General features: G+C 53.5%; 1 protein-coding gene across 1 annotated transcript in view; it reads right to left on the bottom strand.

The window, feature by feature from the left end:
* CARD11 (caspase recruitment domain family member 11) overlaps positions 1–16,251 on the bottom strand; it is a 58,416-nt gene extending 42,165 nt beyond the window's left edge. The window contains 2 exon segments of the mRNA XM_070362410.1: positions 14,007–15,224; positions 16,186–16,251. The gene's annotated coding sequence lies outside the window, so the exon portion shown is untranslated.
* Between the last annotated feature and the right edge of the window lie 2,874 nt (positions 16,252–19,125).

Raw genomic sequence — 19,125 nt, 5'->3', positions numbered from 1 at the left:
AAGGCTACGCACCCCAGTGTTCTGGCCTGGAGAATCCCATGGATTATATAGTTCATGGGTTCGCAGAGAGTCGGACACGACTGAGCGACTTTCACTTACACCCAGTAGGTGTATGTACAAAATGTCCCTGAAATATCACTTTAACAAGTGTAAGACAGAACTAAAACCAAGCTCTTAAGATAGCAGAGCAGATACTGGCTCAGGATTCAAAACAGCTCTTGCTTCTTAAAGGAGGACTCAATTGCTTGGTGAGTTATGAGCTTCCTGTCGTCGGCGTTATTCAAGCACAATCAGCCAGCGATTATTCGCCCTCCAGCGAAGCCCACGACGCAAGCAGAGCTTGGAGCACAGTTTGTGTTGCCTGTCGCATAAGAATAAATACACAGCCAAGGATCTCTCCATGTTTGAGAAAAGTCTCCATGTGAAAGGAAGATATCGAAAGAGGCAAACCGCCACAAGGAAGCTGCAGGAAGCTGACAACGCACACAAGAGAAAACTGAAAAAAAAAAAAAATCCAATAATTAAAATCCATGAAGAGAGCAGGTACGATACTGCGGCCATAGAACAATGCAGGGTGCTTTGACAAGGGGACAATCGAAGAACAAGAAAAAGTTCTTAAGAGATTAAAATCAAGTAAGTGGAAGCTTAAAATCAATAGAAAAGTTAGAAGATAAAGTTGAGGAAATATCCCCAAAAGTTAATAAAAAGTTAAAGAGAATGAAAATAAGAAAGGAGGAGGGGGAATGAGGTCAATTTAGGAAGTCTAATATCCAATAACGCGAAATCTTAGAAAGAGGTTACAGAAGTATGCTTCCTTTCTTGTATGTCTTGTGGGGATACAGTATCAATTACGGGATGAAATTATCAGAGACACTAGTATTAGAGGATTCTCCACATGCAAAAACATGAGTATTTAGTTTTGAAGGGTCCTTTGAGCACTCAGTACAAATTAGTGGAGAAGAACCTTCTCGGAGTATCATCCTGAAATTTTAGGGCACTGAGGAATAAAAGGAGACCCTAAAATCTTCCTGGGAGGAAACATCAGGCCATGTGCAAAGGACTAGAAGTAAGTCTGGCATCAGATCTTTCAACAGTGATGCTGGAAAGTGGGGGACAGTGAGATGACACCTTCACGTTTCCGATGGAAAATACTTCTAAACCCAGGATTCTATACCTTACCGAACTATTGTGTGCGAAAGCAGAATGATGCTATTTTCAGAGAGGCAAGGACTCTAAGCATCCAGCTTCCATGCATCCTTTCTTAGGAAGCTACTGTAGGATATACGCCAGCAAAATGAGAGAATAAAACAAAAATATTAAGGCCAGGAAACAGAGCAGCAAGGAGTGTTCCAGGATGACAGGGATGCAGCAAAGAGAAGCTGGCCAAGACTGCAGCAGGACCATGGAGGGCCAGGGGGAGTAATGAGTGGTTATCTGACATCCTTGATAACTTAGACATCATTGGGCAAATGACAGGTGTGAGAGTCAGACAGAAAAAAATTGAGGACAGGTATGATAAAAAAAAAAAGGGCTTCCCTGGTGGCTCAGAGGTTAAAGCATCTGCCTCCAATGTGGGAAACCTGGGTTTGATCCCTGGGTCGGGAAGATCCCCTGGAGAAGGAGTGGCAGCCCACTCCAGTATTCTTGCCTGGAGAATCCCATGGATGGAGGAGCCTGGTACGCTACGGTCCACGGGCTCACAAAGCGTAGGACATGACTGAGCGACTTCACTTTCACTTTCATTTTATGATTAAAAAAGCCCCAGCCAATGAAAAGAGAGGCAATATTAACTTTGGACAAAATAAAAAGGTAAGAAGGAAACACAATCCCAGCATACAACTTGCCTCAACTTGAACAATATTTACCTGGTCATGATAGAGTGACAGGTAAAACTGGTCAGAGTGTGCCAAGACGATGGTGGGGTAAGTGCATGGAGTGGGGACTAGGAAAGGGAGACAAATTATCATCTACCTAAAGGCATGTCGACAAATAATGTCTTAAAACTGACACATCACTAAATAGCAACGTAAGCACATTACTTAGAAATAAGGAGGTAAGGAGCAGAAGAAAGCAAAATGGAGAAGGGTTAGAAGTGGCTGCCCCTGGGGATCAGCACTGGGGACAGATGGATGCTTTTTTATGACAAGCCTATTTCACTCTCTCCCCATCATGGATCACAGTCACGGTGAAGGGTCTTGCTTAACTCACTGAAGCTATGAGCCATGCCGTGCAGGGCTACACAAGACGGACAGGTCATCGTGAGAAAGTCTGACAAAACGTGGTCCACTGGAGGAGGAAATGGCAACCTGCTCCAGTATTCTTGCCAGGAGAATCCCATGAACAGTACGAAAGGGCAAAAAGACACGACGCTGGAAGATAAGCGCTCGGGCTGGAAGGTGTCCTGGGGAAGAGCAGAGGGCAGTTACTAACAGCTCCAAAAAGAATGAAGTGGCTGGGCCAAAGCGGAAACGATGCTCAGCTGTGGATGTGTCTGGTGGTGAAAGGGAGTTGGACCATGAAGAAGGCTGAGCACCAGAGAACTGATGCTTTCGAACTGCAGTGCTATAGAAGACTCTTGAGAGTCCCTTGGACTGCAAGGAGATCGAAGCAATCGATCTTAAAGGAAATCAACCCTGAATATTCATTGGAAGGACTGATGCTCAAAGCTCCAATACTTTGGCCCCTGATGCAAAGAGTTGACTCATCAGAAAAGACCCTGATGCTCGGAAAGACTGAAGGCAGAAGGAGAAGCGGGTGGCACAGGATGAGATAGCATCACTGACTCAGTGGACATGAATCTGAGCAAACTCCGGGAGAGTGAAGGCAGAGGACCATGGGGTCACAAAGAATTGGATACGACTCAGTGACTGAACAACAACTGCTACTTTAGTCTTTAACTCTGCTTAACGTATGTATTACCATGGTTGAAAAACAATAAAAAATAACGTATGTCAACAGTTGGAAATATGGGTCAGGCATTTAAGTATAAAGAATCAGTTACTCCATTCTCTGCACACTTACTATATTTTACTTTTTGTAAAACTTCGGACAGCTCACCCCTTCATAAATCAGATGCACTGAGTGTGTGCAGGGCACTTCACAGATGCCACCGGACTTAACCTTCGCTAGAGCTTGCTAAGATGAGTTTTATTATCCCCATTTTATGATGAGGAAGTCGGATCAGAGTTAAATAACCTGGTGAGACCTCATACCACTAAGATTCCAACGCAACCCTCACCAACTGAGCATCATCTGATCTTAATTAAACCAGCCACGACCACAGCTAACACTTACAAAGCATAGCATCCAATCTAACCAATCAGACTCCTCACTTCCTGGGCTCCACATCCTATTCCCTCATTTGGCTGGAGCATATCCTCCAATACCTTCCAGGAAAAGGCACACGGCAGTTGCTATAGGCAGATGCTGCCTAAATTCACGTGTGGACTTCCCTGGGGGTCCAGTGGTTATGACTTTGCCTTTCAATGCAGGGGGTTCAAGTTCAAATCCTGCTGAGGAAGCTAAGATCCCAAATGCCTCATGGCCAAAAAAGCCCCCACATAAAACAGAAGCAGTATTGTAATAAATTCAATAAAGACTTTAAAGTGGTCCACATCAAAAAAACAAAACAAAACACCAAAACTTAAAAAAAATGCTCCAGATAGCTAAGACATGGAAGCAACCTAGATGTCCACCAAAAGATGAATGGATAAAGAAGCTGTGGTATATACAGACAATGGAATACTACTCAGCCGTAAACAATGCATCTGAGTCAGTTCTAACCTATCATACGGAGTGAAGTACGTCAGAAAGAGAAAAGTGAGCAACGTGTATCAGTGCAGATATGGAATCTAGAAAGACGGTACTGATGAATCTATCTGCAGGGCAGCCAGGGAGACGCAGCCAAGTGAACAGACCTGTGGACACAGTGAGGGAGGAGAGAGTGGGACGGATGGACAGAATAGCATGGAGACACACACATACCGTGCGTAAAACAGCCAGCCAGCGGGATTTGCTGTACGACACAGGGCGCTTAGGCCTGGGTGCTCTGTGATAGCCTGGAGGGCTGGGAGGCGGGACATACGTATACCTGTGGCTGATTTACGCTGATGTACGGCAGAAACTGAGACAATATTGTAAAGCAATTAGCCTCCAATTAAAAATAAGTAATTTAGAGAACTGGACATGGAACAACAGACTGGTTCCAAATAGGAAAAGGAGTAGGTCAAGGCTGTATATTGTCACCCTGCTTATTTAACTTATATGCAGAGTACATCATGAGAAACACTGGGCTGGAAGAATCACAAGCTGGAATCAAGATTGCTGGGAGAAATATCAATAACCTCAGATATGCAGATGACACCACCCTTATGGCAGAAAGTGAAGAGGAACTAAAAAGCCTCTTGATGAAAGTGAAAGAGGAGAGTGAAAAGTTGGCTTAAAGCTCAACATTCAGAAAACTAAGATCATGGCATCTGGTCCTCTCACATCATGGCAAATAGATGGGGAAACAGTGGAAACAGTGGCTGACTATGTTTTTGGGCTCCAAAGTCACTGCAGATGGTGACTGCATCCATGAAATTAAAAGACGTTTACTCCTTGTAAGGAAAGTTATGACCAACCTAGATAGCATATTGAAAAGCAGAGACATTGCTTTGCCAACAAAGGTCCATCTAGTCAAGGCTATGGTTTTTCCAGTGGTCATGTATGGAAGTGAGAGTTGGACTATGAAGAAAGCTGAGCGCCAAAGAATTGATGCTTTTGAACTGTGGTGTTGGAGAAGACTCTTGAGAGTCCCTTGGACTGCAAGGAGATCCAACCAGTCCATTCTAAAGGAGATCAGTGCTGGGTTTTCATTGGAAGGACTGATGTTGAAGTTGAAACTCCAATACTTTGGCCATCTGATGCAAAGAGCTGACTCATTTGAAAAGACCCTGATGCTCAGAAAGATTGAAGGCAGAAGGACGACAGAGGATGAAATGGTTGGATGGCATCACTGACTCGATGGATATGAGTTTGAGTAAACTCTGAGAGTTGGTGATGGACAGGGAGGCCTGCTATGATTGCAGTTCATGGGGTCGCAAAGAGTTGGGCACGACTGAGCGACTGAACTGAACTGAACTGAACTGAAGTTAAAGAGAAAAGTGGTGCATGTGGAGGATGTCATTTGATACAGCCACCCTGTGAGGTAGCTACTACCACTGGCCCCAGTTCACAGAAGAGGAAACAGGTTCATGGGGTTCAGCTACCTGGACTGCGTCTGCTTCCCCTTTGTACCCTCCACCACAACCCCACCTCCCTCATTCAGCCCAGGGCCTGATTCTTCAGAGGTGCTCAATATATATCTGTTGGGTGAAAAAATACAAATCAGATCCTGAATAAAATAAACAACGAGGCTGCTACCACATCAGACGTCAAGCCCTTTGGAAAGAGGGACAGACGCCTCTCCCTCTCTGTGAGCCGCCCCAGCGCAAAAGTCTGCAACGAGAAGGGGTCAACAGTCAGCTAGATGAATGTGCCTCTGGTTAATTGATCTGCCTGGATGATTGGAACGAGAGGCTTGAAATGGAAGGTTTAATTATTCCAATGAAACCTCCACTTCATTGAAAGGACTTCTGGCAAAAAAAAGAGGAAAAAAAGGCGGTGGGGAAGATTATTGAGAAGGATAATCTACTGCCTGGGAGAACGGGCTGGAGACTTGGGGACTCACCACACTGTCTGCTGTGTTCGCAGCCTTGAAGTGAAAGCTTAATGGAAAAGCACTAGAAGCAGCCCTTCCTGGGTCTCCTGCCCTGCCAGGCCTTTCATTCCTGCAAAAAAGGGCACCGAGAGAAGCAGCGAGAAAACTCCTCCTCAGGAGTCTTCTCTGGCGTCCCAGTTAACTTTTAACCTCTGTCTGTCTCAGCTCGTTCAACTGAAATATTGGGATGATAATACTTCCCATGAATTAACATGTGTACAGCAATCAGGAGAGCTTCGCTGGTACATATTGTGAAAGCAGCAATTATCATTTTAAATTCACAGTGGAGTGGCAGAGACTGCCAGCAGCCAACCCAATATCCATTCTCTCTCTCTTTTTTTTAATAATAAATAGCCCTTCAGTACATGTGTGTGTGATATATAGGCTTCCCTGATGGCTGGCAGGTGAAGAATCCACCCACAACGCTGGAGACACAGGAGACACAAGTCCAATCCCTGGGTCAGGAAGATCCCCCGGAGGAGGAAATGACAACCCATTCCAGTATTCTTGCCTGAAAAATTCCACGGACAGAGGAGCCTGGCAGGTTACAAAGCCTGGTGTTGCAAAGACATGACTGAGTGACTGATGTACACAGACACACACACACACAGACACACAGACACACACACAGACACACACACACACGGTTGTGCCGGGTTTTGGCTGTGGCACGTGGGATCCAGTTCCCTGACCAGGGATCGAACCTGGGCCCCCTGCCATTGAGAGCATGGAGTCTTAGCCACTGGACCACCTGGAAGTCTCTCCATTCTCTCTCTTATTAACAGAGCCCCGGTTTTGTTTGGAGCATTACTGTGCCCACCTTTAAAAAACTGCATTTCTAGCCTCTGTTGCAGCTGGAATTGTGGGTGTGTGACACAGGTCTGGCCAATGAGCTGCACGTGGAAGTTTCCAGATGACACATCTGGAAGGGTCTGGAGAGGCGGCAGAGTCAGGTGAGGAGCACTTTTCGCTCGCCCCTGTCTTCCTGCCTGGATGCAGGTGCAACGCAAGGAAGCAGAGCAGCAGTCTCGTGAGCGTGAAGGTCACGCTCGAACATGGCCGCCCAGGACGCTGAAAGGACTCTGGGTCCAGGCTAACCTTTGAGTTCTTTGTTCATGAGACGAATAAAATCCCTGGCACGTATAAAACTCTGATTTTGTTTCTATTAAAACTTGCAGTCAGCAATTGTTGCAGGCAACAATCGTCCTAGCAGATACAAATAACAAACAAGACCCAAGCCTTTTGAGAAAATCACATAGCTTCCAGCCAGCCACAGACTTGTAAGTCTTACAGCCTGAGCAAGTTCTTTATCTATTTGTTCCTGCTCCTTTTTTCCCCCTAAATACAAAACCAGAGTAAGCACGAAATCAACAAGGACTAAGTACTGCCCGTGTACAAAGGCCTGCAGAGGACAGAAACAGTGTGACTCGGAGGGAGACCTCCTAGGAGATGGAGCACGGCCTGGGAGGCGGTAAGCAACACCCCACCGCTGTGGCGCACGGGCAGGACGACTGATCTATCCCACTCTCGGGTCCTGCCGCAAGTCCTGAGCCGTGCCCTCATCTTTCAGCCGGTCTCTGCTCACGTCTCCAGGTTCCGTCGCCTCCGCTGGAGTCCATCTCTTCTCTTTACTCCACATTAGTTCATATGCAACACCCCCCACCTCGAGTTATAGCCAGACTTCTCAGCCGTCACCCCAGGCTCATCCTGCCCCGCAGCCCAGGGCGCTGCCCACCACCAGCCGGCCCTCTGGCACTGTTTCCACCGGACGCTCATCGGGGTTCTCTACCCAGGTGACCCGGGCAAGGGGCTCACGGCCTCTACAGAACGAGAAGGTCTCAGCTTGGTAGCTTTGGGGACAGTGGGGAGCATCTGTGGGTAGCCAGGATTTGGGGTTGGTGGGGGGACGCGGCAAGCACGGCCTCCGCCCCGCAGGCCCCGCCTCACACCCAGACTTCTGCAGTGGCGTCTGACTGGCAGCCAGCAGGGCAGAGCACTTGGGAAGGGTGCACGCCTCCTGCATGACCGGTGGGTACGCTCTGCCCTCGCCGCCCGCCCGCTCTCATTTTTCTCCCACCGCTGCAGAGAAGCTTTTGTGAAAAGCGCAATTAGGGATGACAGATTTAAATTGTTCTAAAATGTGTATCAATTCATCACATTGGCTCTTTATGAGCATTCGCCCTGTCTGGATTCCAGAGCTTTGCACACACGGCACAGTGAGAGCTCTGAGGGTCTCCGTGAGCCGCAGCGGGACACCCCTCTGCCAAACCCTAACGGCAGCATGCGGTCGGTCCCCTCTCTCACTCCCGGGAGGCGCGGTCTTGCTCAGGGGCGGCCCCGACGGTGACGGAACAGTGTTCCCTCCTGCGGGCGCCTTCCGGGCCTGGTCAGCAAGCCCGCCTCGGCCATGGGGGGCTGTCAAGTCATGGAAACTACAGGCTGGTTCCAATTCTGGAGCCCTCTGTGAGACCCCGAGCGTCATCTAAGCTAAATTCTAGCACAGGAGGGGGGGGGAACCACGAGCTCCTGTCCGGCCTAGGGTTTCGGGGAGGCCTTCTGGAAGGGACAGAACCGGACCCGGGGCAGGCCCAGTCCTCAACGCAAGCTCTGACCCGCAGAGGCCTGCTGCCGCGAGTCTCCCGGGCGGGCGGATGAGTGCGCAATGAGCCCAGAGGCCCCGAGAACCTTCTAAGCAAAAACACTAGGTCCTTGCCTTTCGCAGGAAAGGTCACCAGCATCGTCAAGCCAGAGCCCCACTCGGAGAGCAGGCAAGAATGAGAATCGGAAGATTCTGTGGGAGCCACGTGCAGATGTGAATCTTCCCCTTTCTCTTCTGCTCGCCTCGCCTGGCTGCACGGGAATCCCATGGGAGCCCGGGACAAGGTGACAAGAGGGGGCCAGGCGGGGCCTGAGGCCTCTGGACGCCTGCGGCGGGGAGCGGGGTAAGGTCTGCAGAGTTTGGTAATGAGAATACGTCAGCGTCGACCTGCGGAGCCCTAGTCACTCAGCCAGCCAGTCACCCATCCATCCATCTAGTGGATTCAACAGCATTAAGAGCCTGGGACGACGGAAGACCAAGAAAAGAGACCCTGAGAAGGTTCAGGAGAAAGGAGACAAGGACAAGTGAGGATCAGACACGAGCGACACATTTAGGGAGGTTCAGAGCACAGCAAAGGAGGCGGAGACAGAAACTTGAAGGAACGAAGGTAAGAAAACCTTGCAGATTCGTCGGAAGGAGGGGTGACAGAAAGGTGGGAGCAGAGGCTGCTGAAGGAGGAGGAGGAGGAGGAGGAGGGGCCTGGACCGCAGCTGGCCGGCCCTCGTCACAGCGCCGAGCTTCAGCTGAGAAGGCACGCCAGCCAGGCACGGGCCGGGGGGCTGCAGGTCGCCGAGCTGCTCAGACCGAGCTATCTCCAGGGCCCAGAGCCGCGTCCTCTGAGGCCTTGGTGGGCGGGCTGCACGCAGAGCGAGCGCGGGTCTCTCCTGCTGCGTTTTATCAGACACCCTGAACACCTACTTAGGATCGATGCGGCGATCAATTTAAAATGCATTTCTGGTTGTGGGGCCGGCTATTTCTTGAAATGTCATGGGGGACAGGTAAAGGCAGTGACACCCCTAAACACGCTTCCATGTGTTTGGAAATAAGCCTGCCAAAGGCTTCAATCAACCAGGTTAGTATCCAGAAAAACGCACACGTCAGGTTTTCCTATACGGGCGCAGGGCGGTGGTGTCGGGAGTGGTGGTGGGGTGTTTTTGCCTCCAGCTCTCTTAAATCCCCCATCATCACCCAGGGAGAGCACCCACCGCTGAAATCAGGGAGGACGGCCCGGCTGCGGCAGGGAGGCCGGCGGGAGGCTCGAGGCTCTGGTTTTCCCCAGCTGCACTGGGCTCCCAGCAGCTGTTTCTAGAGAGGCCTCCAGGGCTGGTCGAAAATGCTGGTGCAGGAAGCAGCAGGCCAGGCTTTCATGTAGACCTCATGAACACCCCGAGGTGTGCGAGGCTTGAGGTCAGAACTGTACTTTCTCAGACCTCAGTCCCCTGGGCAGATTTCCGGGCAGCAGAGGAAAGCAAAGTGGGAGGAGGGTTGAGGGCTGGGAGAGAGTGACTCCTTCCACTTTCGGCTCAGGAAGCTGGGGGGCTGGGGTTCCATGGGCAGGGCCCCCACAAAGAGGTGTCTCCTGCTCTCCAGAGCTTAAAATACATCGTGCTTGAGGGTAGAAAGTGTCACGGACCTCCTCCTCCCAAAGATAGAGGCTGTGGGGCGAAGGCTTGCAGGAATTTTACTCGAGTCGAACAAAAGGAGAGTCAAGCCAAGTAATCCTAGCCCCAAGAGACAACACCAGCAACTTCTGCTTCCCTATGTTCCAAAGCCGGGTCCCCAGCTCCAGGGTCTAATAATGCCTGATGAGCTGAGGTGGAGCTGATGTAATAACAACAAAGAAAAAAACACACAAGTGTAATGTACTTGAACCACCCTCCCCTCGCGGGTCTATGGGAAAACTGTCTTCCACAAATCTGGTCCCTGCCAGAAAGCTTGGAGACTGCTATTCCAGAGGAGAGGATATCGTCCTGGATTCTGCCATTTTCCGCTGTGTGGCCTCGGGCACATTGCTTAACGTCTCTGAGCCCCATTTACTGTTCTGTAAAGCTGGACACAGGGCTTCCTGGGTGGCTCAGTGTAAAGAACCCGCCTGCCGATGCAGGAGATGCAGGTTCCATCCCTGGGTCAGGACGATCCCCTGGAGAAGGAAACGGCAACCCACTCCAGTACTCTTGCCTGGGAAATCCCATGGACAGGAGCCTGGGGGGCTACAGTCCTTGGGGTCACAAAAGAGTCAGACATGACTGAGTGACTAAACAACAAAAAAATTGGACACAGCAGCTACGTCTTAGGGTTGCTGCAATGCACATGGAAGGCATTATTATTATTATTATCTTCAGCTTCACTGGGCAGCACGCGGGATCTTAGCTCCCGGATCAGGCATGGAACCTGCACCCCCTGCATCTGAAGAGCAGTCTTAACCACTGGACTGCCAGGGAAGTCCCACATACGAGGCACTTAATCTCACTAGTCCACACCTTCAGAAGTCTTCAGCAGACTCCAGGTGGAGAGCCACCTCTACCCTGGCGTCCTGAATAATGACCTCCACACCAGACAGATTTTAGAGGAAACTTTAAAGTCCTGTCCTCAGCCCTGCCATCTGGGTTTCTGATTTGCTTGCTCGTGTCCGGTGGTGTGAGCTCCTGCGTGCCACGTCGCTTACAGCCCTCTGGGCAGGGCCATCTCCTGCTTTCCCTGTGTGCCCCCCGAGGGCTAGCAAGGATCTTTCACAAATAGGCGTTTAATATTAATCGAGTGGTCGATTTCTGATGGATGCGCGCTGGCTCTCTGCTTATCCTTTCCTCCTTCCAGTGGAAAAGACCTTTCCCTCGCGGGGGTGGGGAGCTTTGCACATGACAGCCGCCTGACGGGCTCACACGGGTTTCGCTGGGCCTGCAGTTCAGATCTAAGCGCCAATCCATCTTCTAGTCCCAATCAGTCGTGGACTGGAAGTCTAGAATATACCTCCCTCCAGCTTCTGACTCTGGGGGCAGAGCCGTCTTGTCACAAACCATGAAAATGCAGAAAAGCCACAGGTCCCCCATCTTGCCCTGAGAACCCTTCAGCGGCCTCCACTCTCCCCAGCTCCTCGCATCAGCGTGACGGCAACCCCCGCTTTTTTGCAACGGGCTGCCTCCCTGGGGCCCTCCCGGAGTCTGAAGGACACGCTGCATTTTCAAGGACACCCCACTCTAGTCAGTGGGGCGGGGACTCCCCTGGTGGTCCAGTGGCTAAGACTCCACGCTCCCAATGCAGGCCGCCCGGGTTCGATCCCTGGTCAGGGAACCAGATCCCACATGCCACAGCTAAGCGTTCACAGGCCCCGCCACTCTCAATAAATAAACACTAAGAACAAACAAAAGCAGAGCCCAAGTCAGCCACTGGGGCGCTGGGGTTCCATTGCTGGGATCCTAACACTTTGAGAATGGACAACCCACCACGGGCCGGCATTTGGCGGCGGGCGGGGGGGGTGTCAGCCCAACATGTCACATTCTCAGCGTGGCAGGTAACAGGAGGTTTGCGGAGACCTCTCCCCGGCTGACCCTCAGAAGGCACGTTGCTGGGCCAGCTGCGTGACAAATGCTGAGCCGCAGCGGAGACACCCAGGGGGTCGGAGGTGGCATCCAGATCCCAGGAGGGCGCAGAATGACTCAGTAACAAAACCCACAGCGAACAGCGAGGGTGGAGCAGGCAGGTCTAAGAAGAGACCGCCGTCGGGCGCAGAGCGGGGGACTCTGTCCTCCGTGAGTCCCGTGTGGTGGATCAGTACGTAATTTAGTCAACTCCAGACCCACTCCACGAACGGAATTATCAAGGTACCAGCTCTGGAAAACCACAGGACACAGGAGCGAGTTTTAGTTTTTAACTGTGCAGGAAAAACAAGAGACGCGCCTCACTCTTCAGAGCGTCTGAACAGGACTGAGTTAAGCCAAGAACTGCAACCACCACCACCTCCCAATCCTTCTGGGACCAACGACCGAGCCTGGGGTGGCTCCCGATGCTGGATCTGTCCAAGTTCCCCTTCCTCCCTGGGTCTCTCAGCAGCAACCCTATTTACCGGACACATTTTTAGAAGAATATAGTGTGCGCGTTGCCACCATTATTATAACAAGGGCACTTCCATATGAGGGAAGTGAAATTCAAACCAGGTTTTCTATCCCGAGATGTTCTGCCAAAGAGATGGCGTTGAGTAAGTTAGTTACAATGCGTGCATGGAACATCCACCATGTTGGGAGTGAAATAGGCTTGTGTGTTCCAATAAGCATCAGGCTCTCGAGAGGGAGAGATGCTTAGAAAGGGTCTCTCGACTCCGAATGAACCCCCAAATAAACAGCTCTCTCATGGAACGGGGCCCTGCTCCCTGCCTCCCACCTCCCTGCCGCCTCATTTCAATTAGCTTTCTGTTATTCCAGCTTCCTTTTCCTTTGGATCATCGAGGCTGGCTGTCATTGATTGCTAGAACATCAGGAGCAGAGTCAAACGGCAGACTTCTCCCACCTGGCCCTCAAAGGGGTGGCACGGAGTTGTCACGGCCATGGGACAGAACTGCCCTGGGAGTGGGCAGGGCCACGTGCCACATTCCCGTGTCTCCCACTTCCTTCTCCAGTCCTGGCAGCCTCGAACCCCCACCACCAGTGACCCTTCAAAGGAAGACATCTTATACACACAATGGAATACTACAGCTGTAAAAAGAAACAAAGGACAGATCCATGCCACAACACGGACAAAAACGTCGAACACATCGAACTGAGCAAAGAAACCACACTCCAAAGGCCACACGCTGTTAGGCAGTCGGTACAGAGTGCTGAACAGCGGCGGTGCACACAGACAGAAAGCAGGTTGGCGGCGGCCAGGGGCTGGGGCGGGGGCAGGAGGGGGTGGCCGCTGATGGGCACGGGGCTTTACCCGGGAGTGACGAGAACGGTTGGAACTAGAAGAAATGGCAGCGGCCAGACGCTGCAGGACTGGTCACATTAAAACGGTGGGCTTCGTGATGCCCACGTCACCTCGAATCAAAGCAAATCAACGAAAACAGCGACAGTTTCTCGAGCACACGTGAGGTACCAGGTTGACAACCAAGATTAACCGGAACCCATTAACAGCCCTGCCGAAGGCATCACCGATTCTGATGAAGAGATAAGGGAGCTGAGGCGGGGGTGGGGGGACACCCGGGTGGGCAGGGGTGTCAGACAGCCACGTGCTCTGCTCCCCTGGCGTTTCAGCCCTCAGGCTCTGGAAGCCTGGGGATCGGAGGAGCAGACGATGAGAACCTCTGTGTCCAGGAAACGGAGAGAGAGGCAGAGGGAGGCGGGTGAGGGTATGAAGAAGAGATGGGGACAGAGAAAAGGGAACAGGAACTCGGAGCTTTATTTAGTAGCCGCAGGTGCGGGGTGAGAACAGGACAGAGAAACGAAGCAAGACGGCCGTCAAGGGAGGAGAGTGGGCGGCAGGGGCGCCGGGCCGCGGGGAGGGCTGGGGGGCACGCCGGCCTGGCCGGGATGCATGCCTGGCTCCCGACCCGGCCTCCCGGTCATCACACGCCTGCTCTGAAACCTCCCGAGACCGTGGGCACCTGGCACCCGGACCTGAGTGATTTCCTGTAATCCGGCTCACCTGTTTTAAAGCCACCCGCCAGCTCGAAACATACAAACGCCGAAGACTCACATTTTCCACGTCAGGGGAGTCGGGAAGACAAGGTCGCAAAACACCTCCAAACACGCGGACTTTCCTCCCCAGCAGCTGAAGCCCGCCTCTCAAGGGACTGCCATGTCAAGGTGTCTCTGATTGAATTTGGCAGGGCTGGAGGCTGGAGGGTGTTTCTTTTTCACTTTCTCTGCCACCAGGCACCGGCAAATATGAGGCTGTGTTTTTTTTTTTTTCTGACGTTTCATCCTTCCCACACAGTCATGCTAGAAATAACTTGACCAAGTGTTTGAAAGGAACAGTGATGGGAATTCGGGAATCTTGACGTTCAGAGATCATCTCCAGCTTCTCACCATGTAAGTGAAAGCTTGTGAATCAGGTGCAAACCAGAAAGATTTTTTTCTTTGCCTGTGCCACATGACATAATCAACAATAATTAAGGCAGCCATCAAATCTGCACCCAGACACTGTACATGGGTATGGACTTGAGAGACAAGTTTTTGTTTTAAATTAATTTATTCGCTGGGGCTTCCCAGGCAGCACTAGTGGTAAAGAACCTGCCTGCCAATGCAGGAAATGTAAGACATGGGTTCGATCCCTGGGTTGAGAAGGTCCCTGGAAGAGGGCACAGCAACCCATTCCAGCATTCTTGCCTAGAGAATCCCATGGACAGAAGAGCCTTGCGGGCTACAGTCCAAAAGGTCGCAAAGAGTCGGACACGACTGAAGCGACTTAGCATGCATGCACACGAATCACTATTTATTTTTGGCCGGGTGTTGGCTGGGTTTTCGTTGCTGTGCATGGGCTTTGTCTAGTTGCAGCTAGCGGGGGCTACTCTGCAGTTGTATTCGGGCTTCTCACTGCGGAGGCTTCCCCTGCTGGAGGGCACGGGCTCCTAGGGTGCATGGGCTTCAGCAGCTGTGGCTCGTGGGCTTGGCTGCCCTGCAGCACGTGGAACTTCCTGGACCGGGGACTGAACTTGTGTTCCCAGCATTGGCGAGTGGATTCTTAACCACTGGGCCACCAAGGAAATCCCCAGGGACGAGTCCCCTCAGCAGAGCACGGCTGCCTCGTGATCGCTGAGCGAGCCCAGCCTCGCAAGCCGGCTGGGTTTCATCCGACTGGCGGTGACATTTCTGCATCTCAGGACGTAATCTGCTGTGTGGCGGACACATCCTTCTTTCTCATTTGAAAGGATGCCTCCATGATCCAGCTGACTCCCTCAAACCAGTGGGACCCCTAAAAGTAGATTCCAATCTCTAATAAGCCAAAGACCCCCAGGGGCTGCTGCAAAGCTTTCTTCCACTCCCCCAGGACTCAGCGGATTCCTGAAGCTCTGCGTGAGGAAATGGGGAACCTTCTGAGATGCATCCGGGAAGTTCCGTGAGGGCGACACCCCCCAGGGGCCCAGTCCCCCGGCTTCCCTGGGACGCCATTCACCGCACATCACGCCCTTCCTCCCCAGATTCTGGATCAAAGGTCTCCCACCAGCTCAGCTCTGCAGTCTCCCTCTCTCATTCCATTTTGCTTGCGGGCAGGCGCTGGACCCCGGTGAGCGGTTGGCCAACGTTTAGCAACAGGCTGGCTTCTCTGCACACGGAATCTTCACACACCTCAGAGGAACTGATTGAAAGGTGCTCCCCGGGGAGGGCGGGAACCCCAGGGAGGGCAAGGCGGTGGGGCTGTGAGCCGCAGATAAAGGCGAGGCCCCAGCTTCTGGGGACAGATGTTTGCACATTTCCTCTCCACCAGCTGGGCTGCAGGCATCTCCCTCCTTCAATAGGAGCACACGCCAGGCACCCAGCCCCATGCCTTGGCCCTCTGCACGGTGCTCCCTCGGAAGAAGAGGTTTAAAAAAAAAAAAAACGAACACCAGCACGTAAAAATGAGAGCGTTCTGGTCCCAATTGATCATCAGGCATTTATTCAAAGCCTTCCCTGGGCTCTAGTCCACGCTCTGTGCAATCAAAGCTACAGCCTAAAACAGCAGCCCGGCACCCGTTGTCGAGTCTCCTGTGTTGTTTAGGAAATTAAGATGAAGCCGTGCAAGCTCACGGTTCAGACGGATCGGTGAGGGGGTTAGGGGCTCCATAGCGGCCCCTGCCTGCTCCAAAGGATGCTCCCTGACCGAGGATGTGGGCTCATGAGCTGGGCGCACACCCGTCGGAGTAAGAGGACCGGCCAGTTGGAAATATACTCACGGGTTTGCAAACCAGCTCAGCCCCAGGTGTGGCCGGCGGGGGTGTCTCTCCGTGGTCCTCTCCAATTCCCTCTCCTCTAGCGCAGTGACTGCCAGGCCCCCAGGAAATGCTGAGGCTGCAGAGAGCACTGCACCCCGCCCCCCCCCCCGGAAGCCCGCACTCAACAACCCCTCAGAGGCTGCCTCTATTTTTAGCAGGGGCAGAGGTGGGGGCTGGGGGGCTGCCACACTTCCCTTTTTATTTTTGTTCTGAGCAGCGGCTGTGGGTGACTTTCCGCAGAGGGGGAGGCTGGGAGAGGAGGAGACTGAGGCTCCTGGGGTGGGCAGGGTGCTGCGGAGCAAGAGGGCTGTGTCTGCCATGGGGGGGCGGTGGGGATGGGGGACAGGAGGGGAGGGGAAGGGGCAGCAGCTCAGCCCATCCTTCCTGGGGCCCCTGCAGCTGTACGGACCTCACCCAGGAGGCCACGGTCCTGACTGTCAGCTGCGTGGAGGCGGGAGGCTGGCTGATGGGAAGTGTGGGGCCCAGAACCTTCCTTCCCGGATGGACGATGCTTCCGGGGGCCCCATGCGGGGCTGCCCAGAGCCAAGGGCCCCACTACGCTTTCTTCTCCTCCCAACATCCTCCTTGGACGCTGACTCAGCTCCTCTGACCATGGTGCCCACCTCTCTCTGCTCAGTCCCACTGGACTGCCCCCTGAGGGCTGCAGTGGGCTGGGGACCACCCAACCCCCCTGGGAGGCCCTAAAAGTGGACGGGTCAGCAGACTCTTAGGGAGACTGTGAGCGAGACGGAGGTGACACGTGACGGCCTGGCCTGCTGGCCTAGGAGGATACGAAAGGCCGGCCCGCCACTTTCCTGGAAGCCAGGAGGCCCCCTAGGTCCCCCGGCCACCAGACAGGAGCTTCTCACGCCAGGCTCCTTGGCCCCACGCCACACAGAGCCCAGACCTCCAGCTCAGCCCAATTCCTCTCTTTCCCAGCCTTTCTGCTCCCTTTCCTTGTCTACACAACTGCAGGGTGACCAGTCAGCTGCGTGCGTCTTAAATGAACGGTCTGAAAACAAAGCACCCGGTCGCCGAGAGCCCGACCGAGACGCAGGGCCCAGCGGCCACCCGAGCAAGGGCGCTCACGGCCCTTCACGTGCTCCTCCCCACCCCCACCCCAGAGGCTGGCTCGGCCGTGCTCACAGTCTTGCCTTTTCTCTGGACCTCAGCAAAGTACAGCAGCCTGGCCGGCTCTCCAGGGTCTGGCTTGTCCCTCCTTGGCCACTGACGTGTGGGCCATGGTTTATGCATTCACCTGCTGGCGGACATTTGGGTCGTGGCCCAGTTTGGCCCTAGGGGCATTCCCGTATGAACCTCCACGAGGGTGTATGTTGTCACGTCTTTTGAGTAAAGACTGCAGGTCACCGGGCGGGTGCATGCTGAACTCTGCAAGGAGACCCCACTCCGTCTCCCAAAGTGGCCCTGTCACCCTGCCCCCGCCCCCGCCAGCGCCGGCCCTTAGATTTACTCCCGACTGGCTGAGTAAAGACCCCATCGTCTCGCTCTGCACAGCCCACTCCTCCCACCTCACACCCCTCCCGGTCTCCCTCCACCCGGGCCATTCATTCTTCTGTCTCCCAGGTGGACTGGGCTGAACAGTGACCCCAAAGCCATGTCTGCCTGGAAGCTTAAAATATGACCTTTTAGGAAACAGGGTCTTGGCAGATGTAGCTAAATGAAGACGAGGTCAGCGTGGATTAGGGGGGCTTTAAACCCAATGACGCAAACAGAGACACAGAGGGAAGACGGCCACGTGACGGTGGGATGCAGAGACAGAGCGAGGAGGCCAAGAGCCACGGAACACCTGGAGCCGCCAGAAACTCCAAGGAAGGAAGGGTCCTCCCTGGAGGGAGCACGGCCCTGCCTTGATTTCACACTCCTGGCCTCTACGATTGAGAACATCGTTTCTTTCGTCTGAGGCCATCCCTACTGTGGGAATCTGTTACGGCAGCTTCAGGACACAAACACACCCAGAAGCATCTCGAATCATGTCTCCCAAACTCCTATCCGACCTCAAGGCCCTCCCTCACCAATGCCTCCTCCTACAGGAAGCTCTCCCTGATTGCCCTCACCTCACGTATCTCCTCCCTGCTAGGCACCTCCAGACAGGACTCCCACAGTGGCTACAGGCAGGATGCTGTGGCCACCACTGACCAGCTGGGTGACCCTGGGCAGGTCAGGGGCCGGCAGGACACAGATGTGGCAAAGCTGGGTCTGGGTGGAGTGTGGTTAACAGATAATCTGCAAAGCTGTGGAGGTCAGTGGCAGACTGGGAAGAGGGCAGTCTCCTGGGCTGCACCACCACAGTTCCCGCAGGCCTGAAGGGGCGGGTGTGTGGGGGTAGTGGGTTCTGCAAACCCCAAGTTGGCCCCCAGGGAGGGGCCAGACGATGAATCACCTGACCTTTGCCCTCCCTGTGTTCTCCCACTGGTCAGATGGGAGAGGCCAAAGGTCAGGGAGCCATGGACGGGCTTCTCGGGGTCAGCCGATGGGCACAGCAGTGGGGGTGAGTCTGCAGGGCAGACGGGGGCCTTCCGGCCTCTTTCCCGAGTCCTGGGTGTCTCCTCTGTCCGTGGGGACAGTGTCAGTGCTGAGCTCACAGGGGAGCACGCGGGCGTGGAGACGCTTGGACGCTGGGAGGCTGGCCGGTGGGCGCCGGGGCCTGGGAGCCGTGTGGTCTGCGGGCGTCCACGCACGTTCCAGGCGCTGATGGCCTAACTGCTGCTTGAACTGAGGAGGAGGAAGTGGGCCCTCCCCTGTCTGGGCAGGGCACCGCCTTAAAGCCTCCTAAGGAGGCTCTCTTGGAGACGCTGGCTGCTTATTCCCCCCGTTCCTGGCCCTCCTGCAGGAGCAGGCGGAGGGAAGCCCCCTTCCCCGCACCGCCTCCCGGCCGTCCTG

The sequence above is a fragment of the Bos mutus genome, chromosome 25 (genome assembly GCF_027580195.1).
Source record: "Bos mutus isolate GX-2022 chromosome 25, NWIPB_WYAK_1.1, whole genome shotgun sequence".
In the NCBI taxonomy this organism is placed as follows: domain Eukaryota; kingdom Metazoa; phylum Chordata; class Mammalia; order Artiodactyla; family Bovidae; genus Bos; species Bos mutus.
The sequence above is the reverse complement of the archived record's forward strand: the minus strand, read 5'-3'. Positions and strand labels throughout refer to the sequence as shown.